Raw genomic sequence first — 23,182 nt, forward strand, 5'->3', positions numbered from 1 at the left:
CAGGGTCATGTGTTACTCCAGACCAACTAAGTGTGTGGAAAGCAACTGTAAAGGCTCCACTGGTTGCACAACTATGCTAATTGTTTTGCCTCTAGGTCTCAAGTATCATTTAGTCTTCCTGTGAAGTCCTTGCAGTTAACCAAATAGTTGCTGTTAATCTGAGACACTTCAGACTCACACCACATGTAAACTTTCTCAAAGCGAGCAAGTAGTCCTTTCCACTTCAAATCAAATGAAAGTATTTATGTTGAAGCCTTTTGCTTGTAAGTAATACCAAATATGAAGGTAATATTTAATTTGCTTCATGTCCCTCTAAAAGACCAAAAACAGTCTTGACTCCCACTCAGATGTCTGAAAAAACAGGAGGTCTCTCTCCATTGCCCTTTCTATGAGATAATCTTGTTTTCCTGCGTTCAGAAGAAGCTTGTGGACTTTGTGGGGCAGGGACAAGAAGTATCTGTTGCATTTTTCACCCCTTCTGTGACTACTGCTGGTGTATCTTTTGGTCATTTCATTCCACCAGCTCATTTTTTGTACAAATCAAGGAAAAGAAGCATTTGAGGGTGGGATTTACCTCAGCAGACATAAGGTGGAGACAGAGACAGCCACGGTGTAGAGATCCACATCTTTGGAAAGTCATGTTTCATTATTAAAAGAATTACTCTTTTAAGGAGTGACTCAACTGACCCATTTTAGATATCTACTATAGGAAGAAAGGAATCATACAAAAAAAATTGCATTTTTTTCTGTAAAGGGAGTATAATGGGGCCTTTGAATAACCATGTAGAACCATGTAATCTGACCGTTTGGTTAAAGGAATCTCACCTAAAGTCCTAGGGTGGGACTCCAGTAGTTCAGGCACAGTTCTGCCCATGTTTCTCACATGATTGAAATTTTAGTCACAATTTTATTCAGAGTCTGCTCTGTGACCTCGAACAAAATGCCATGTCAGTGAGAGAGGAAAACCTGGTGCTGCTGTTTTTTCTCTGATCCTTGCCAGGTTGTTCTCCCTCATTTATTTCCACAAGAATATGTTCTGCATCTCTTCCAAAAAGGAAACCTTTCTGCAACACAAGACTCTCAGTAGGAGGAAATCAAAATGTGTGTGAGATTCTAAGATACCATCTTTATTATTTGGCGATAAGTTTATCTCGCAAAAGGAATTTTCTCTCCCAGAATTCAGAGTTTTCCTTTCCACTGAGGTTTAATTTTTTACCACATGTGAAAGCAACAGTTTACTGATGGAGATCTCTTGCATTGTCCTACTTATGCTTCCTTAAGTGTACAGTGATGACCTCTGTCAGAGACTGAATAGTGACAGGCATGGGCTACAGAGATCTTTGTTTTAGCTCATTCCAAAGCTTCATAATATCTCAGTGCTAAACTGTTAGACTTGAAGTGGGAATTAATACAGAAAAGTCCCTTTGCTTGTATTATACAAGAGGTCAAACTGGAAGGTCAGTTATGGCCCCTGTGCCTTTAGACTCAGATCTGCAAGTTAGCCATCCATTATCTTCAGGGATACCAAATTAAAACTGTGCTAAACTGAGGAAAAAATATATTATTAGAAAACCTGGCAAGCATTCAAGTCTAAGCTCACTGTTAATCTTGATCTTGTTGATTTGAAAGTTTTGCATTTCAGACCTTTCAGAAAATATTAAATTATTCTTTCAGTCATCACATAGTGTCAACACTCTGGTCCAATATTAAAATATTCAAATATGCAAATTCTTCTCAGTTTACATACTATGCATATGTGATAACTTTCATCTTCATTATAATAAGGACTGAACCAACATTTTCCTAAGCCAAAAATTTAACACTCTTTAACTAAAACACTGTTTCTTTTTCATAAAGCTGAATTGGGCTCAGAGCTTCTGTGGTTTGAGTGTGGAGGAGGTTGCACTGCACAAATTAAAGCAAATACATTTCCTTCCAAGCGATGCTGTCAGAAAGTGACTTCTGCTAGACTCCAGGTTTTATGTAGAGGCGTCTGCAGTATCACAAATACCTGCTCTTCCTCCTCACGTCAAGAGCTCCTGAGACCTTAGGTCCCCCAATTTCCTTTTTAGCGCAAATTCCCTGACAGGGCTCATCAGACTTTAGTTTAGTTTAAATTCACTGCCTGGTGGGTTGAGTTGTTTCTTTCCTTTCCTTAGCCTTTGCTGTCTTCTGTTAAAAGCTGTCATGCATTTGAAGCTCTCTGATTAAAGGCAAGACTTTGCCCCTCCTGTGTAAACCAGCGTGAATCTGAGTCTTATAGCCCCCAGGAGTAGATTCTCACAATTTCCCTCATGTGCTCCTTTCTCTTCCTCAAAGCTACCTTTTATTCCTCCTCCCCTGCCGCACTCTGCAGTATCTCTTATTCTGAGGCTGGCTCAATTAGAGCTCAGGGAACTCTTTCCTGGGGCTGTCAAAGCTTCCTGGAGATTCCCATGTACCGTAATCTCCCCAAAATTTCCAAACCTGCTAGACTTTTTGCTAACTAAGTCAGCTAACTTATAGCCCCAAAAGACAGGACTATTAACATGATTAGGACAAGGCCATTATAATGTCCACCATCTATTCAATAGGTATGATTTTGGTTAATATGGTTCATTCCTTTACATATTAAAATTGTCCTATTTATTAGTTCAAGATGGTCGTTCTGGCTTTGAGAGGCATAACTGGGTAAAAGCAACAATTACAAAGACATTCCCTGCTGAACCTAAAGAAAATGTACCATCTGCATTCAGTCCTTACAGCCTGGGTTGTATTTAACTTTGGGGGTCAGGGGTTTGGGGAAATTTTTTCACCTTTTCACTACTTCATGTTCTACTCTTGTATCCAGGGTCTGTGATCCCACACACCTTGCATCAATATCTGTTAATGTGGCAGAGGACTAATTACAATACAAGCAGCCACTGCTCATAGCCCTGACCCTGCTACCACTGGTCCCCGGGACTGACCTGACGGGATGTCGATGTTGTACTATTGGTTTCGATGATTTGATTTTTCCTACTCTAGGACTGAATTATCAAAACTGAAATTTAATATTAATGTATTCCCACTGTGTCCAGGAATGTCCTTCCTTATGTATTTACAGTTGAAAATGTCACTCCAACACAAAATTGAAGGATCTATCTCCACTGATTTTCACTGAATAACTTCTGAGTTACAGCACCATAAACATCAGGGAAGCAAACCAAGTTATTGTTTTCTACTATCTGAATTCACAAGTCCACTAGTACTAACTCTCTTGTGATCATAGCTGCAGCTAAATAAACTAAGGGGGCTTTTTTAATAGATAAACCAGATAAACCTTTGTTTATGTCTCACCAGGCTACATATTTACTGCTTAAATCAGTCAAAAAGTATTCACAGAACCAGGAAGCAACTGTCTTTATGAATCACATATTACTAGGTCCAAACTGTTCTTAAACTGCTCCAATCCGGAGTTAACATATTTTTAAAATAAATCCCAACTGTCAATGGATGACTAGAGGTACAGAACTCATGTCTAAAAATTATTCAGTTCTAATGTCAAATTGTGCTAAAAAAAATTGTGATATTAGGTTAGACATCTCATAATACTGGACATCTGTCTTTGACATAAATATGTCATAGTCAAACAAAACAGCCCTAGGAGAATATTAAAAATGCTACTATCTTCTTAAAAAGAGACAGGCATAATGAATTGAAAGAGTTAAGGCCATGTTTTCCACAAATAGAGATGAACAAGCAGCTGAAGATTATTAAAATGACAGCAAAGACTGTAATCTCATAAAGTTTTATCTGTAGCTTGTATCATACATCTGAGCTCTGTGATTTCAGTGACCCCCTCCATGATTTACTCAAAGCTGTGGACTTTGCCTAGTTGTTCCTGTTGGTCATGGGTTTTGTCTAGTCAATTGAAAGTCTATTTCCTGGATCATTTTTTGGTGTGGTTTAAATGGTTCTGAGAGTTGAGAAATGCTGCAGATATTAAGCAGGGTAAACCTTTGATCTCTATTCCACCTGCTAATTCTTCACTGGATATTCAACAAAAACCCACCACAGAAGCAAACAAACATCTCAATATGTAGCAAGTGAGGAACACAAATAACGCTGAGGAAATGCATTTTCTCTTTCTGTGAGCTATTTTTGCCTCACAGACTGTTATTCCACTGAGCAATCTCAAGACAGGTAAAAGAAAATGCACTTTGCAGTCTCATCTGCATAGAACACTGGATCAGGAATTAATGCTGAAATGTTTAAATAGAAACATATCTTCCTATGATGGCACACCCTACTTGTGTTCTTAGTTCAGCAGGTAGCTCCCTTCATTTTCCCATCAGCCTGAAAGCTACATCTCCACAATGCCTGTGTCCTGACAGAGAAGGTATGCTAGTTTGGGATTGCTGGGTGAGACGTCCTACACATTTGTCCAGATGATGCTCCAAAGACAGTGTCCAGCTGTCATTTGATTGTTTGTTTGTTAATGGAACAAATGAAGCACATTTCCCTTTCCATATCAATGTGATGGCTTCCCACGTCACTTCTTGACAGCTTTTTTCAACCTGTTAAAGCAGAATGATACCTTGTCATGTGAGGGAAAAGCCCCTCTGGTTTGTTTACCTGATTGAAGATTTGTGGTAGCTATTCTGAAAACCCTCTGTGATATCAGCTCACACAGGTAGTTTCCCCTTAGCATCATGCAGGCACACAAAATGTTTACAAAGATAGATATAGAGGCTGTTGAGCATCCTGAGTGTCTGGTACGAGTGTGTAGCTCAGCTTCCTACACTTCACATCTTGCAGAAACTTTCCAGTGCATCTAGAGAAACCAATGAGCTGACTCTGTGCTATTAAACAAATAGAAATGACCTTACCTCCTTTTCAGAATATCAGAAACCGCAAACAGTTCTGCTAGTCTTAGTCTGGCTGTAGTGACCTTAGGTTGGTTTTCTTAAATGTCTTTGAGAAGGATGAAGCTCCCAAGTGTAGCTGTTGGAAGGGTCAGACATCCTGCCTATGTAAGACTAGACGAATTAGTCTTCTCCAGTGAAGGGAGAGTCAGTGTCCCTGCTTTTTAAGCATTTTTCCTGGGCTGGGATGAATCTGTTTCCCATGAGGTCTCTGTCACTCTACCTGATGAGAGAGGGAGTTTTGTTTATACACATGGCTAGGCTCCAGGCCTTTGAACAATTAAAATTAAATAGGATTAAATTTACCCATTTTGCTCGTTTTTTTCACCTGTCGTAACAACTGGGAATAATTTGCCTAACCTTCTTTCTTCTCAGTAGCAGTTTGGAGGTATTAAATTTTTATCACTTTTAAGTTTCAGACTTTTTAGCACAAACTATAATGTATATTACCAGTGGAAATATTTTGATATAGTAGGGGCTTCACCACATGCTTCAGTTGTTTTTATATCCCTTTTTGCTGTGCCATCTTAATGTAATTTTCCACAGGCTCCTGTGTTATTAACCTGCATTCATCATTTATATCCCTCTCCTGAGGCTTGTTGTAAGACTCTCTAGAAGAAGATAAACAAATTATAGATAGAGAAATTAATTGTTGCATTGGAGCACCCCAATCAAGGAACTTTAGGAACATTGGTTGGAGTGAAGCAGCCCACAGGCCACACCAATGGGAATGGTAGGAAGAGGGTTGAACAGAACTGGAGAAAACCATATACAAGGAAACATACAGATTAGGGCAGATATGAAAATGGAAGCAGGGAAAGCGAAAAAATGGCTGCAGATCTCCAAGGAATGAGGCCTTGCAAGCCAGATGTTAAACAAGCCTTCCAGCAAGGTTTCCTTCCTGATGCACATACAGTCTTTTCTGCAAGCCATGTCCCCTCTGCTGAGCTCATTAGACAGCTCTGCCACTTCTTTCTGTTCAGTTCTCTGCCCCCTTAGGATCAGGAAAAGAAATCCCTGCTCCCTCACAAGGGAGAGGAGTCAGAGTGGTTCAACCCATCTTGGCAAATCCTTGCTGTCCCCTGGTCCTGGCCCCATCTCCACCCCAGGACAGCTGCCCAAGGCTGGACAGCACAGCCCTGGAGCAGGACAAGGGGAGCGTGGAGGAAAGGAAGAAGGACTACAGTGCCAAAAGGAAGATGGTGTTAAATGAAAAGTAGAGAGAGGAGGAAGGAGGGACAGGAGGGTAAAGTGAGTTCAAAGGAATGGGAGGGCACATCAAAGTGACTGTGTATTTTTAAGAAGCATATGGTGCCTTGAACCTCAGGGGAGCTGTGTTGTGCTACAATGGGTAATGACAAAGAGTAACAGACTGTCCTTTTCCCTGAAAAGCATGTGGTGGAAACAGATAAAATACGTCAGAGGAGAGATGAGTGACTGGCACAGTGTCCAACAGGAGTTCTGCATCTGAGCCACTGACAGAACCCAAGCTGGCCCCAGCCAGATGTGCCAGCAGCAAGGGACTACAGCCCTCCAGGAGCACAGCAAGACAGGGGAAAACCTAGGGGACAGAAAACTGTGACGAGGCAAAGGGTATGAAAAGGGTAGGGGAAGGATGCAAAGTTTGGCTCCAGTAAGGTTTGCTAGCCTGACCTAAAGTGTACACAGAGCCCATGAGAGGGGGAGAGCATGACTGAGTTCTTTGCTTGGAGCAAAAATAGCGACTGTGAAAGAAATGGGAAAGAGGCAGGCAGACACAAAAGAGAAGAAAGCTGAGGAAGAAAGGAAAAGAACATGAAAACACTATCCTCAAAACCAGTGCAGACATGCCCGCCATATTAATTTCCATTGCAAATGCCCTTCCTCCATCACAGCTCAGTGAGGGATCTGACCACAGTTAAGTTTACATTGTGTGTTTTTAAAAATAATAATAACAAAAAAGCCAATGCCCAGATTTAAAAGTCAAAGGCTCAGCTTAATTCTGCAGGAGGAACAGAAGGAGAAAATTTGCATGGAGGTGAATGTGTTATTCTCTGTCTACAGAAGAGTTTTGTGGGTGGTTTTAAGCAGTTTTAGTGGTGGAGTTGATAATCCTAAAAAAAAAAATCAAATATCTCCTGTTATGTTCTACAGTTATTTTTTAGCCACAGCTGTCAATCATATTGCTTTTCAAAGAAGGCAAGTGTCAGTATCTCTACTCTGTAGAGGCAACACAGAGATGAGAAACAACTTGCCCAGTATCAATAAGTACAGTATCTGTAAGGGAGTCAGTATCAGTAAGGACCCCATCAACAGGGTCCCAGCCTGGGCTATGCCTCCTCTGTGTCTCCTCTGCAAGGGCTTGGGGTTGTTAGTGATGATCTGCTAGTGTGACAATCAGAAAAAGTCCTGCACCTCGTTCAAAACCACAGGGTAGATTCCAATTTGCCTTGATTGCTGTGTCGCCAAAGGAAAGTGGATATTCCCATGCTGAAGCAGATTATGGGTATCTATACTGGAAATATGCACTGGAGTTACTGAATGCATGGATGGGAGTGAGGTTTTTTAGTTTCATTATAGTCGTTCACTGTTTAACTGGGAGGAAACATTTAATGCTTTGGACAATGATATCTAAAGCCTTAAATAGACACCTTGTGCTGGTTTAAAGGTAAACCAGCAGGAGAAATGAACCCAACACAAAAGAGACCACAAGCCAGAGTTACAATTTAATAAAAAATAATACAATAATACAATTATATGGACAAGCTATTGGTTTTAACCCACAAAACCCAGACGTATAACCTAGCACCCTGGGGCACCAAAAGAATGGTGCTCATTGGCCCCCATGCTGAGCCCCACGTGGTCCCCCTGAGTCCAAAGTAAAAGGGGGGAAAACCTGCTGGTGAGAGTGCTGGTCGCAGTCTGGTCGAGAGCAGTGGTCGCAGTCCAGTCGAGGTTCTGATCCTCCTCTGGATCCAAGGAGTGGTAGCAGAAGTCCCAAAACCCCAAGGTTATATACACTCAGGTTCGAGTGGGAATGCCCAGCACCTTCCCCAGGGCGGGGAGTTCCACAATGGGTGGTTGTGAGTGGTGAGATATTTTTGGAATCCTTGGTGGCCTGTTAGCAGACATGACCCCTCAGGCTGGGTGTGGAGGTGTTAATGACTCCCTGGAGGGGAGTTAACATCACCCATAACTATAGCCGGAGGGGTCAGGTGTGCTCTGGGCAGCTGCTGCAAATGGTCTATTGTTAACAGTTCCTGGGAAATGACACAGAGGGTATAGAATACACAGTTTGGGTTACACCCACACAGTGATGAACTGCTCCCAGCTGCTCTAACTAGGACACACCTCTTTTTAATTTTTGTCCTGTAGAAAGAAAATAAATCTACACATAACAGCAGCAACAACAATAACTGGAAATTAGGAAGATGGTTTACCCACTTGTGAAAACATAACCTCTACAGATTCTCTTGTACCTTCTTCTGCAGCATTTGGTGCTGGTCACTTTCTGACACAAAATGTTGGGCTAGATTAGACTTGGGTGCAGTCAAGCCTGCAAATATCTGTATTCCTAAATAAGTTGTGAAGTATTCTCACATTCTGCTTCTCAATCGGTATAGAAAAGCTCGAATAAAGCATATTCCTCTCCTTTGAGAGATCTCACATTACATACTTTCTTATACTCTGAAGCAAAACTCCTTTCAATGCTCTCTTCAAAGCACTTGTAATCCTGACAGTGGTTTTGTAACGCGCTTATCAAGGCTTTCCCAGTGGAGAGCCATAGTTAATTACTACAGTCACAAAGTGTTTGCAGCAGTGGTTATAAGCACATTGCCATCCTCAAAGCTGCCTGGTTGGTTCATTCTTGAAATGACCACCTAAAGTAACAGAGTGGGTAGAGAAGCTCCCTTTGCTTTCAGATTTTAGTATGGGATCATTTAACACCTTTCCTACTTCAAATTTGCAGTTTGTTAAGCCAGAAACGAAGAATCAGGAGATGAAAATACAGCTTTTGAATCTGGATTCCATTGTCCCATGGAAAAATGTTTCTTTTTGTGCTACAAATGGAGGGTAGATGAAGAACAGTTATTTGTTTAGAAACTGGAGAGGCCAAATTGGTGCATGGATGAAATTGTTCATTTTCATTATCTCTTTAAATTCAGATCAGTGTTCTTTTAATACACTTTTTACAAATACAAAAGAGATTGTGAGTTTTATTACGTGCATGCAGCTTGCTTCACAGAAAAGAAATGTCAATGTTCCTTGACTGGCACAATTTCAAAAAAACTATGTGATGAATAATCAGGACTCACATTTCATTGTGGAAATATGCACTGTCCCAGGACATCAGCAGAGAGAATCCAGTATCTGAATCACATCTAAAGAGCTAACAGGAAGAGATGTGGCCAGTTGAATTCAAGGGTCAGGCAGAGATGACGCTCATTATAAGAAACTGGATGGATCCAATTCTGCAGACAGTGGTGAGCATCCTGAGCTTTCAGATAATTCTGTGGGAATGATGAGGGGAAATTAGAATCCATGTAACAATAGTTTTAAGCAGAAAAAAAACAACTTAAAAGGGACCCTTAAGTTGTGAATTTTCTTGTATTTTCTGTACTTCCATGCCAGTTAAGGAACTATGCAACATATCGAGGAAGATGACAAAGAAAAACATCCAAACCTCCAAATCCATATAACAAGATACAACAGAGAAAGCAATCAGCCAGATTCATCATCTTCATTTCATCCAATTTACACCTGCTGTAGAGCTGACCCTTGTAGGAAAAGAAATACCTGGCAGTTATTGCCCAGTCATGGCAGGTATTACAGTCCCTCCCCACAGACCACCAGTGGCCAATATATTGATTTTGCAATCAGACCAAAAGCAACATCCCTAATACCACACTGGATTATTGCCCTGACTCTGACTTAGGGAGTATTTCCTCTAGTTCTTGTGTTTTCCTTGGAGAGCTTGCCATCTAAGCATCGACGAAGTTCAACCTGCTTTAGCTTTTGAAATATGACAAGGTAATAAATCAGAGCCATGGGTGAGCAGGACAGCTGTGCTATTGCAGTTTAGCACAAAGGCTGCCATACAGAGCTTTCCAATCTTCTCTCTGCAAGGAGCAGAGCGTGTATGTCCAAACTGGACCCAGAGGTCAATAGATAGGATCCCTCCTGTGATCCCACACCCCAGAGGGTGATTGGGAACAAATACAAGTAGCCGGGTCATGGTTTCAGTAACAGATTTTCAAAATTAAAGTTGATTTCTCAGACTGGCCATAGGACTCTATAGATATCACTCTTCACGGATAAGCCCTTGTCTCAGATGTTAGAAACCTGTTTCTGCTTTGGGATGTTCCAGGCTGGAGGCAAGTGAGGGTAAAGCCTCATGTTCAACAGCACTGCACTGCTGTTAAACCTCTGTTTTGTTCAGTGGACAAGCCCCAAGATACAGATGTTAGACAAGGGTGGTGAGGCACTGGAACAGGTTGCCCAGAGAAGTTGTGGACACCTCACCCCCGGAAGCGTTCAAGGCTGGGTTGGATGGGGCTTTGAACAACCTGGCCTAGTGGAAGGTGTTCCTGCCCATGGCAGGGGAGTGGAACTGGATGATCTTTAAGGTTCATTTCAACCTGTCTTTCTATGATTCTATGAAACTGTCCCCGTGTTCAAAGATGCTACAGCAAGTGCATCTGCTGCCCACCCCAGCAGCCTTTCCTCTCCCACATAACCCAGTGCACATTGTGCTCCTCCCAACACTCCTCAGTCCATCATAGTCCTGCTGACAAACAAGAAGCTTTGGAGATTTGGTGCCCAGCACTGGAAGAGTCATTAGGGGACTTTCAAATGACTTTAGGGGATTTTTATCCAGCACATAATTATCAGACAGTGAAGCTCTGCACCACAGCTGCTTCACTGCCAAATTCCTCACGGCAAGACTGGGGACTCACCCTCTAGCTGGCAGACCCAGCTCCCTGCTGGAAAGAGGAATCCTCTTGTAGGGTACTTGCAGCCAGCATACAGCTGCTGCAGCAGTTTGGAGGGAAATTTGTCCCTCTACTGCCAGCACCAATTTGTGCACATTTGCAGGTGTGACAAATTTGCTTCACATGACCTCTGGGAAGGTAAAAGCGCTGCCTTGAAAGTGTGTCAGTGATACCACTTAGCACTCACATTTCCTACTTCAAAGTGTTCTACCAACATTAATGAAGTGAGCTTAAAAATAAGAGCTGAAAACACCCTAATAATATGAAAATACTGCCCTGGAACAAGTATATAAGCAAGAAGGCAACAAAGCCATTATAAAATGAGGACATTATTATCTTTTTTCTTTAATGAGCCTGCCTTGCCCCATCTATTTTCAAAGTAGCTCATCTGTTTAGCTGAAACCCTCTAGTCATTTCTCGATAGCACTGTCTGTGGAATATAGCAACCAGGGGTGTAAAAATTCAGTTCTGTGACCCTGGTAGCCTAAGCGAATATAGAAATCTGTTTAGGAAGATCTTAAATTGCTTTACTTATCACTCCAGACTATTTTTAAGATATATGTAAATGTATGGTACAGAGTCCCTTAAAGAAAGATTCAGCCCCTATTTTGAAGCTCTGGGACTGAAGAACTCAGCTGAGATTTGACCAGGAGCTGTACACAGTTAGACACACAATTTTCTTCTGAAATCAACATCAGGGTACATGTAACTGAATAGATCAGAGAGGTTTCAACAAAGCAAGCAAAAATTGCCAAATCCAGGCTTCTTGTAAGTTAGTCTCCCATTGCTTTTAATAGGGTTAGAATTTTGCCTGCTGGACTGAATTCTCAGCTCCACACTGAATTCACTGTAGCGGAAATCCCTTAATCTCTCTGTGCATCCTTCTCTCTGTGCACTTTCCTATCTCCTCATCTGTGGATAAGGATGATACTAATGTCTGCCTCCATGGGTATTATGAGAACTAATTAACTGAGCTTTCAGGGAAACTTCAGCAGCAAAGGCAGATTTCTCATCCAGAGATGAAACACATACACACACACCCCTATAGATATAGATATTTGTGTGTATAGATAGATAAACATATATAATTTGGTATACATAATATCACCCCAGACCTTTCTTAATGTCAAGGCTCCTCTTTTCTTTGCCTCAGCTTGCTGTTACAATCCCACTATTTTTAAATGCTGTACGTTATTCCAAGTCAGTGTGAGAATGTCAGGAAGGTAGTTGTTAAAAAAAAAAAAAAAAAAAAAAAAAAAAGAAAAGCCTTTACCTTCCCTTTATTTAACAGCATTTTTGTTCTGTAACCATTGTTCCTGCCAGTCAGAAAAACTGCTTGGTTTTTAATGAAAAATCCTAACAGCAACAAATTGCAACCCTCCCTTTCAACACAGACATGCCCTTTGAATTTAATTATGCCTCAGGCAATGCATTATACCAAGCATGTGACAAGTGACACCAAAAATCTTACAACAAACACAGCAAATATCCCCCACTGGGCAAAGATAGCTCAGTACCAGATTCCCTGTTTTGGTATGAAGTCACTCAGGGGCAGAGTCTGCCTGACTTACCCCATCTGGGTTGGGGTGTCAGAGCTTGGCCCCAATGATGCCAGGAGAGCTGAACCCCTTTATGGCTGCCAAGGATCTGCTCCCTGTGCACCCCCGGATCCCTGGCTCTGGAAGGAGTGATGGCTGAAGGAGGTGGAGGACCCTGCTCTGGGGTAGGGACATTCCTGGTGGGGTGATTCAGATCACCCAGCAGGAGCCAAGAGGAGCCAGAGACAAAGGAAGTGGAGGAGTTTGGGAGGTTTGCTTTCCTCCCAGAATAATTTCTCACAAGCTGTGTCAACTATCTGCAGTTAAACAAATACTTGAAATATCAACATTTCCCATTTGGAGAGAGAGAGGCAGCACCAGTTACCTTTGGTTTTGTTGTCTTGGGAGCTGCCACAGTCAGTGAGAGGAGACTGCCTGGGATCTTTCTGAGTATTCGCGGAAGAAAATTTCTTTTGAAAACAAACACCCACAGCCCTGCCTGTAAAGCAACACCAGGGTCAAACTCTGTACTTTGAATCCTTCTGGATACTAACATGGGATAATACAGTGTTCCTGTGTTACTTAGGTCTTCTGTGATGGCCAGTGACACTTCCAAGCAGTAGCAGATCATAGAATCATAGAATCATTAAGGTTGGAAAAGACCTCGAAGATCACCAAGTCCAACCAATACCACCTTGCCCACTAAATCATGTCACAAACTGCCACATCTACTCAGTTTTTGGCCATCTCTTTGGCAATGCTGGTGGTGCACAATGGTTGGGTCTGCTTATTACTGGGATGCAAAGTACTCATGTACAAGGAGACAACTGTCACAGATGCCTCCTGACTGCTGGTGGGCAAATACCAAGACAAATTCCATTTAACCTCCAAAGCCATATGGCTATAAACATAAAATGAAGCAATTGTAAACCTGCCAGAGAGTTTCATTATTTCAAAATAGCTGCATTGGACATGGGCTCTGTTTTCCATTCCCTTTCCCTTCTGTGCAAGTGCCTTGGCTCACTGACATTTTAGGAGAGGCAATGTTTTTATTGTGTATCAGATATAGCTGCTCTGGGTCTGAAGACCCTCTTGCTCATGTCAGGGAACTGGTTCCTGCCGTGGTGCAGTTCTCTCACGAGTTTCTGCAGCAGCTCTTTTGATTGAAGTCCTAAAGATGAAAGACAGGTAGTGCTTTACAGAAGAGAGGGCTGGGATGCAAAATCAAGTTATCATGGTTTAGTGTGCTTCTGTGCAGCAGCTGAGCCACACCAGCCAGCTGGGTGCACACCCTCAGCTTCAGTAAATGCAGGATTTAAACTACACATTACCATGGCCTAACTATGGTATCCACATTAAATCATTCACTTTCTTGAGCACAATAACTCCATCATGTAACTGAGTCCTCCAGATACATAAATGTTTAACTCTTAATTTCACCACTAACTTGCCCTGCAACCACCTCCTTAGGTTTCAAACTTCAAGTGTTAAATGGATGTAAGAGGAGTGCTTATTCTAAAGGGTATTATAAGAAAAAAAAAAACAATAAAGTCTGTGAGGTGTTGAGATATCCTAAATACCTGGCCTGAGGGACATTTTATACACACCATTCTGCTAAGAGGAATCAGAATAGCCAGGCTTTGCTTTTAGTCACCTACAGTGCTCCTCGCTATTTATACAGCCATGGAGCTGACAAATGATTTAGTCTTGTCTTTTGCTGTGTTAAAGAGAAGCAAACAGGGCTGCATTGCTCTACAGGACCTGAGGAGCTGCATCAGTTTGTTGCATGTTTTAATGTGAACCTGCAAGTCACAACTCTTTTACCAAAATATTTCCAAGTGTATCTCCTTTCAAAGATGAAATTTTAGGAGCTGCTGTCATGTGTCCCTCACAAACAATGTGAAGGATAACATCAAACACTTGGAAAGTGTGCAAGTACACCAAAGGGAAATATGATGATTTACTGAGCTTTTATCAGTTCAATATAATTCCATGAGTTTTACACCTAAAGGACTCTGACTGCTGTAACCCTTACCTGTGAATAAAGCTTCCCTCTGGCAAGTGATAATTAATTCTTAAATCCTGGAAGTTTCTGAATTTCAGAGACCCCTGGGCACATTTGTATGAAGATTAGACATTGTTTCTTTTCTCCTTTTCTCTTTGAAGTCTTTTCTTCAAAGATTGGAGCTTGCTGTTCAGACTGCATAAACCCTCTCTTGACAGACACCACTTCTCTCTGCACTTGCAGAGACTTCGGGTCTGATTCTTACTCCTGTTCTGCTCCTTTACTCTGCTCTGCACCCCTCCAAAGTGTATAGAGAGATGTCAGCATCATATTGCTGCCAGTGGGGAGGAGAATCAAACCCTTTGCCAAATACGTCAAGTGAATTGCTCACCCCCTGTGGGGAAAATTTACCACCTAACAACGCAGTAATTGATATTGATGGTGTGTGTTGCTCACATTTCAATTTTTTAGACACTTGTTTTCAGGGTTGTGAGAAGGCAGGTTACAGTGATCAAAGGTCGAAGCCTTTATTTCCCTGTAAAACAACTTCCCCGGGGCTATGCCTGATGTGGGAAGAAATTTGTGGTGGGATTTATACAAGGCACGTACCTCAGCTAAAAACAACCAAAGATGCTAAATTACAAGAGTGAGATTTTATTTACATCCCTATGAATTGTAAGCAACTGCTCTGATGCTGAAAAAGTGACCTCCTCCCCATTTTTACTTGGAGTAGGAAGTGTTGGGCCCATAGAAATGCAGCCGAACTCTTAATGTTCACACTTTAGATGAACTTCTTACTTTTCTCAAGCTGCATTCTTTTTTACAGCTTGGTATAATAACTCCCATTAGCGAGAAATTAGAAAACCAGTCTTGCTCAAGACATCAGGAGAATGACAGAATCAGGAATGGAGCCTGAAGTACACATATATCCCATCTTCAAACCATCCCTGATGTTATATTGCTTCCCAATTTAGTGTCCTAACCAGTCTAGTCACATGCAGTCCTTCTCAGCATTCTTGAGAGTTCTCTCTCATTATCATTTCATAGCACCCAGCCTGATGAAGGAAATATTTCTAATTCTTCTTATGGGTGTCATTTTTTTTTCCTGAAATGCACAGATCTGAAATTTTGGACTACTTCTTGGAACTGGCCCTGCAGGCCCCATATGCCTCCATCACCCACCCTAAATATCCACAGCACTGCCCTGTGCTGGCCCAATGTGCTGGATGCCCAAGTGTAACTGCACCAGGAGAGCTCTCTCTGGGGGCCACAGGCCAGATGACAAAAAGCCAGGAAAGGAGGTTCATAGCTGAATATCTTTGCCCAAGGGAAAGCAGGCCAAAGAATACAAAATGTCAGCAGAGGGCATGGTGCCCTTGATTGAGCCGAGAAGGGCCCCCGCTGGCTGGAAACCCGGAATTAACAGCAACAACAACAACAAGAAAATTAGTAAGGCTTGCCAGCTGGGGAGAGACATCTGGCTAGTGATCAGAGGGGTCTGTGAGTCAATTAATCCATCTCCGAACTGGATTAGTGCACTGAAACATGCTTCCCTTCACTGCTGCAGAGGGACCTGTTGAATGAGCTGTAAAGATGAATGGAACTAAAGAAATTTTATTTAAATGAAGAAAAATGGCTCTGAAGTAGTGAGTGGGTGGTTTTTACATGCCTTATGTGCTGCAAGAATTAAGCACAATTCAGAGAATTTAGGGCATGAAGCAGCCATTTGGATACAAAAGCTCTTGAATTTAAGATCTGGTGGATTTAAAATTTGTATCTAGATATCTGTCAATTTATTTCTCATGATTATAGCATACCCAGGAGAAAAGATATTACAATTTAGAAGAAATAACACTTTGAATCCATTCTTTCACAACTGTATTAAATGAAGTTACTGTGTGCATCTCCAGAGAAGCTATTCCTGAGCTCTTTTGCTACTGGTTGGGTTGGCAGGACTGTTGCTCAAGGACATCACCTTGCATTTAGATCTGGACAGACTGAGACTCAATCTCCACCTTCTCTGTCATTGCAGATCAATGGGACATGGTCTCATATACTTTTCAGATCATCAGAGACAGGACCTGAAGGCACCTCTTTGGTCATTGGGTTCAGTTCCTGCTGTCATGAGCCATCAGTTCATATAATCCCTTCTTTGGATTTCTTCAGCTGCCTCTTAAATTTTGCTTTTTTGACTGTTATTCCTGCTGTCAGAAAGCTTTTCCAAAGTGTCATTCCTCTGCTGTTTAGAAACTTCTTTATAATTTCCAATGTCTGTTTATTCAGGACCATGTTACAGTCATTTGTTCTCATGCCAGAAGTGTCTTTCAGTCTCCTCCCTTCTGAGTACTCAGACCCCTGAGGTGTCTATGGATAGCTGTCAAAAACTTTAGCTTCCTTTTCTCTAAGCTAAATAAGTGAAGCCCCATTGCTCTCCTCCCTTAAGACAGTCTCGTCAGTCCCCTGTTCTTTTTAGTAGTCCTTCTCCTTATCTATTCCTAATTCAATTATTATTTTCATACTAATACATGGATTATACACAAGTTTTAAATGGGATCCTGTGCAATGGCACCAACAACACCTTGCATCTGCAGAAAATACTCTTTCCATCTGTATCCTGGAAGTTGCATTCACTGACTGGGTGCTGCATGCACCCATGTAATCTCCTCTGTTGTTTTCAAGAAAGGAACTTTCAACTTTAGGAAAATATGAGGAATTTCAGTTAGCAACTGAAAGCTTGTACTTGAGACCTTTTGGGAAGAGACACTCAATTTTTTTTTTATCCAAGAGAGGATGCCCAGAGACATTCTTGATGCAGCTGTTAGCAAAGCAAATTGAGTGCTGGGATGCATCAGGCAAGATTTCTCTAGCAGAGGCGGTGAGGAGTGTCTTTGTGTATTACTAATGAGCTAAATAGTGCCAGGGAAAAGTCCTTGACAATATAATTCCGATTGCCCATACTGAGAAACTGCAGGAATGATCCCTGGAATACTTCTGACCTGAGTCATGGAGTTCTTTTGGGACGTGACACTGTCCCAAATAATTCCTAGATGTGTGTTGGGACTTAGGACATGGTGGGGACCATTAACCATTTCCATTCTCAATGTGGGTCCCCTTTTCCAGAGGCTGAGGGAGGGTAGATGGATGGCTGGCCACAACTGTGGGCCTAATGCTCTCATTGCATCAAGACAGTCCCACAGAAATTTAGTTTATAAGACAAGACATAGCTGTTGACATGATAATTGTACAGCTCCTCGTCTGAAGGACTGTGCACAGTTCTGATCATCTGCACTCATGACAGAGGAGCTCGAAGATTGCAACGACAGCTCTCAAACACTAACAGACACCAGACTATGGTCATATCACTTAGTTGCTAAGACAGTCTCTAGCCATGGAGTTTGACTGAGATAACTCTCCCAAGACAAATCCTGGGAAGGGACTGGAGACTGTCTTAGCCCCAGCAGTATTCACATCAGACCCCTGGGATGAGACCTTGGAATTCTGGAGCTCCAGAGATTTTCATTGTAAGGGCACAGCACAGCTCTGCCAGATAGTATCCAGACCAGAGAGTGGTCCAAGGCCCACCCTATTTGCTAAGATAATTTCAGCCAAACTGGATCAGATGTAGTGAAGAATTAGCTGGGTGATCAAGAGAATGCAGAATTAACTCTATGAGAGCATGTAAAAATGATTGTGAATGCTTCTGAAAAATCTGCTTTATACTCAAATAGAGCTTTATGTACAGAAACTGTCCACAGCCCCTGGGAATTTGGTTCCCAATTCTTTTAACTGGAGCATCTCAAATCATTTCAGCTCTCAGATGTCATGTGTGAGAGACAGTGAGTTTTGACACAATACGTGTCAAATATACCTCCAAAGAGATGCAGCACTTCTCTGGGAGGTAATGACAATTGCTGAGCGTGATTTCCTTCCAAATTAATATGAAAACTCCATAGATATCAGTCAAGAGAAATTAACTCTCCTTAAAGATATTTCATAGGAATCACTTTCTTTCCTCTGTCTTTGCTATCTGTCCTGTCTCTCAAGGAAAATGCCAAAGTGGATAAATTCAGAACTTACAAAGGGGCCTAGAGTAATGAAAGCCCAAACCCATGAACATCTGTACATAACTAGGGCTGTATCAGGTTGGCAGGTATCTTGTCCCCATTGCTACTGTGTCACTCAGTGTCCATTACCATCTATTGGCTGTTATCCAACACAGACAGCCCCAGAGATGAAGAAGGAAGGACTCTTGGCACATGTATAAAGCCTACTGTAGTGAGTGTTTTGCGTCTTTAGGACCCCTGGTTTTACTTACACATTGTTTAAAATACAATATTTGGCACAAATTCAGGCACCTCATCAGAGGAACCAGGAAGGGAAGGAGAAGCACTTCTGTCTCATTCTCCTTAAGTGCAAAGGAAAGACTCAAATCTGATCCCCAGTTTGGGGCATGTTCAGAGCAGAGTTCCAACAAGTAAAACACTCTTTGTTTTGGGACCACCAATACTTCTTCCTCCTCTGATGGTGTCTGAGGACACAAGTGAAGCATATGCAAGCTTTTTGGAGGGAATACGTGAAGAAAAGGATCAATGCCATGATTTACAGTGATGCAGAAGCACCTCCATCCGCTTCTGTACAGCTTTGAGGAAGGCATACCAGGACTAACCCAACCCTTCTCACTAGACTGAGGCACGCCCTGCACAGAGCTGGCTTCTCTTCTAGGGGTTCTCTTCTAGATTTTTGCTCTGTGCATGTGCAAGTGACACATTGAACACAGTAAAACAAAAGCCCATGGCTTAGGATTGTTGTTACAGGTGCTTCCCAAACACGTTTATCAACTCATTTCCTCCCACACACCCCCCACAATTAGCAGCCAATTGCTGACACCATTTTGCAATTTTGAGATATCTATATACTCCTCAATTCGTTCATTTCACAGTTGTGTTCTATGCAATGTCTTTTCTACAATCTTTTGATGCATAAATCAAAAGGAAATCTAATAATAAAAAGTGATCATAAATAGATACATATGCTTGAAAATAAGAATTACAGCATGAAATGCAGGTAGATATGGATAGAAGAAAATCTAAATTTATGGACTTTATAAATATAGCCAAACTTATTCTCACAGCCCCGTCAATGTGATAAAAGTACTCCAATGTGTTTCATATCACCAGTGGGGAATATGGGACTTATAGGGAGGGAGAAATGTTACTGCAGGCACACTTGACATGGAATTGTGAATTCAGTTGAGATTTCATGATCAGCAGCTGATAAGTTAACCATGATGAGAGAAAAGAGTCAATTAGGACAGCTTTAGGAGCATGAATTAAATCTAAATATCCCTTTATAGCCATTAAGCCATATTCCTTCAATATGGCATAGCAAGAGACACAAGAAAAGACCAAGGAAAGACAAGCCTGGTCCAGCTGATTGCCACCTATCTAATCTCTGTCAAGTGCAATCTTATAAGTGTTTGCTTCCAGCAAACACAAACCACCAGCAGTGGTCATCTCAGAAGTGAGCAGTCCCTCATTCAAGAAGGAAAAATTAAATGGATATCTTAAACTTACCTGCAAACTGCCCTGACCTTACACTCATGTATAAGAGAACCTGTGTATTTTAAAAAGAAAGTGCTCTTTAAGGAGAGATTTTTAAGCTGTTTAATAGGATGCCCAACTGAAACTCTGGGAATAATTAAGGAGTGTTTAAAGCAGACTGCCTGCCTCATTCAGATATGTCAAGGAGCTGATCCAAAGACACACAGGAACTTTAAAAGGTGCTGGAGCCAGACCATCGGTTTCTAGTACTAATAGGAGCCGAGCTGTTAATGTTTTTGCATGACATCCTGTAAGGAAAATCACTGGCATTTGGCTTAGTCAGTAGAGATTTCACCATCTGTTATTGTAGAGACCCAATAATGATAAAAAAAACAAATAAGCAAAAAAACCTAACACTCTGTCAAATTTAGTGAGGTCTTAAAATATTCCTGCACAGGTAGAGGATTTTGCTGGAGGAGAATCAAGACAGCAACGGGCTCAATTACATCCGAGTTCCCTGTGTAGGACCTGTCAAGCAACTCCTATCATCACGTCTGTAAGTGAGTGTGAGTAATGGGTTTTATTTAAATTCATGTGGTGTTTTGCTACCTACACCCAGACAGATAATGGACATAGACCAGAACAATGATCACTGAGCAGCTATCACTTAATTCTTGTTTTATTCTGCAGCTCGCCTGCCTTCATCTGTCTTCCCTCCTGAAGAAGTAAGCACGTTCCTTCTGTCTCAGATGGAAATGCAATGGCCTATTACGAATTCATCACAAGTTTTACATTTTCCATCCAAAATCATGAGAGTGATACAAAAAACAAAAGCCTACAGAATTTGTTTCCAAAAACATTCAGCTTCACGCATATATGTTTAGCTTTCTGTAGTTTAATTCCTTATCCCCCAAAACACACAGTCATCTTCCCTCTAAGTAGCAAATCTAACATTTAAAGATTTTATTTGCCTCACCAAAAACAATAGGTACTAAGTATGGTGGTAAGGGCAGATCATCTTATGAAATATTGAAATAATCTGTTGACTCGCTGCAGTTCCATTGATTTAAGAAACACAAAGAAAATATGCTGAACAAGATGAGGGGGGGGGATTATGTAGCATCACGTGAATGTGGTAGTAAAGCATCCTACATACTCTCATCATTGTCAGCTTCCTGCAGGAAAAAAATATGTGTTCAGCCCTGAAAACTACATCCTTTCAATGCAAGTATTCGTGCACATTCATTTGCTCTAGCTATCTGAATTCCTTTGGGTTTAGGAAAGCTGTCAAAACCTTATAAGTGTGAATGCTGTTGCGTAAGTAAAATTAATCACTCCTTTTCTGCTTCCCATATTTTAAAGATTTAAATGAGTCTTATTGCTGGGGAAAAGATGAGGAGGAGCAAAGGGGCTGTCAATATGGAATTGTAAATCTTCTGGCATTTAAAGTCTTAGATCTAACTGACCTCATGACGGTGCTTCAGACCAGCACCTATCTTGGTGTTGTAAAGCAAGCTAACTATCTTTACCCAGGCATGAATCCCACTTTGCAATCTGTTGTAACTAACTAGGGTATGAGGCTCAAGTGGAATGCTCCAGTCAAGCAAGTAAACATCAAAAAACAAACAAAAACATTTGCATTTGAGGAAGTATGAAATATATTTATCATCTGCCCTTTAAGCCTGTGTAAGTGCTGGAGTAAGGAGACAGTAATATGAATAGTTGTAAGTCAGTTACTAAATAAAATGGAAATATATGAATAATTAATGCTAATAATAACTGGGGCTTGCCAGACTGGTGTGTGATGAGGTTTTAGTTGATGCTTGTCAGGGATTGTTTGGGGAGAGGGCTTCCTCTCTGTCCAGATCCCCCAGCTCACTGTGGGCTGCAAGCCAAGATATAGGCTGACTATTTTCAGTACAGTGAGGAGGAGTTCCCAGCAACATCCTGCTGATGGCTGTAAGATGAAGGCTGGCTTCAGAAAGCAGTGTCAGCCAAGCACCGTTGCCTAGAGGCTGTCTGTCTACACCAGCAACTCTGTCCCGAGGCACTTCAGACTCAGTAGACGTTATTGACACCCTCATATTTCAGCTGGCTTCCCTCCACTTCCCCATAGCCATTAGAAAGGCTTTCCAGAAAGCACTTTGGAGCAGGAGCCAAACCCAGATGCTCTGAAAATCCCATGGGATTTTCCTAAGGAACTTGCATGTGCCCAGAAAATAGAGGGAGCCCTGGGAAGATGGCTAGCTTATGATTTTTTCTCTATGTGGTAGCAGGAGAGATGATCCCACAGGCCTTATTAACTGTTCTGCCATCATTCCTTTCTGAGGGAGCTGGTAATGTAATTCTCCAGAGGAGATCTCCTGTTTGACCAGAGTGAGTGCCCCTAGTTCTTGCTTTACCTGTCAACATACTGTCTCACAACCCAGAAAAAAATCTTTGCTGGCAAGATATGACACAACATTGAAGTTAGGTCTGAGGCATGGTGCCAGCTGAATGGATCTGTCTAAAGCCTGGAGAACATGGGATTCGTGTCACTATCCAATGGGGCCAGATTTCTGCTGCCATCAGAGCCACATCTAATTTACCACCATGCAAAGAAGAACGGGGTGTACTCATTGAACAGACTACCATTCACTGGAGGAGCACGTAACGCACTACAAGCATTAATTCTTAGGACACAACTGCAAGGTCAGAAAGTAATATTATCTCTATCTTCTATAGGTACAAAGAGGTGAGCCAAAGGCAGAGATGAGACTGGAACCAACTTTCAGTGCCCTGTTTTACTTACTAGACTGGAACCTTTCCAACAAATGGAAGAGGATTTTACATGTTACGAGTCCAAAGTCTCTTGAAAAAATAACTCGTGCTTTAATGAGCCAATTGCAGGAAAAATGTGATGTACGCGAGTTTTCCTGAGATTTAGGCAAGTTACTATCTAAATTAGATGATTGTCATACAGTCAAAAAGTGCTGAAGGACACCTTCATACAAAATTCCAGGGTTCCCTCCTTCTCATCAACAAAACAATGGGTATTCAGGGCACTTTAAGCTGTTCTGACCTATTACTGTAGAGCTCTTTTCTCTTGGTTCTGCTGCAGTCAGTGCATTTCCCCATTTAAATTCATTACCTTCATGAACAAACAGCTTTGTAAAGCTCTGTGGCCTAGTTGTCTAGTTTAAGTGAGGCAACATTGGTAAAGAGAAATGGGAATTCAGTTAATGTTTTTGAGGAGAAACAA

General features: G+C 41.7%; 1 protein-coding gene across 3 annotated transcripts in view; it reads left to right on the plus strand.

Moving 5' to 3' along the window:
* The window catches only part of LOC114002719 (metabotropic glutamate receptor 3), a 103,391-nt gene that overhangs the window by 17,269 nt on the left and 62,940 nt on the right, over window positions 1–23,182 (plus strand). Inside the window, exon 2 of one of the 3 annotated variants that reach the window (XM_027748916.2) lies at window positions 20,399–20,507. The exons of 1 other annotated variant lie outside the window; for it this stretch is intronic. The gene's annotated coding sequence lies outside the window, so the exon portion shown is untranslated. The remainder of the gene's footprint in view (window positions 1–20,398; window positions 20,508–23,182) is intronic. One more of the 3 variants, XM_027748920.2, reaches the window with a different exon arrangement.

The sequence above is a fragment of the Pipra filicauda genome, unplaced genomic scaffold, assembly GCF_003945595.2.
Source record: "Pipra filicauda isolate LSUMZ 115617 unplaced genomic scaffold, ASM394559v2 scaffold622_size210553_pilon, whole genome shotgun sequence".
Lineage (NCBI taxonomy): Eukaryota > Metazoa > Chordata > Aves > Passeriformes > Pipridae > Pipra > Pipra filicauda.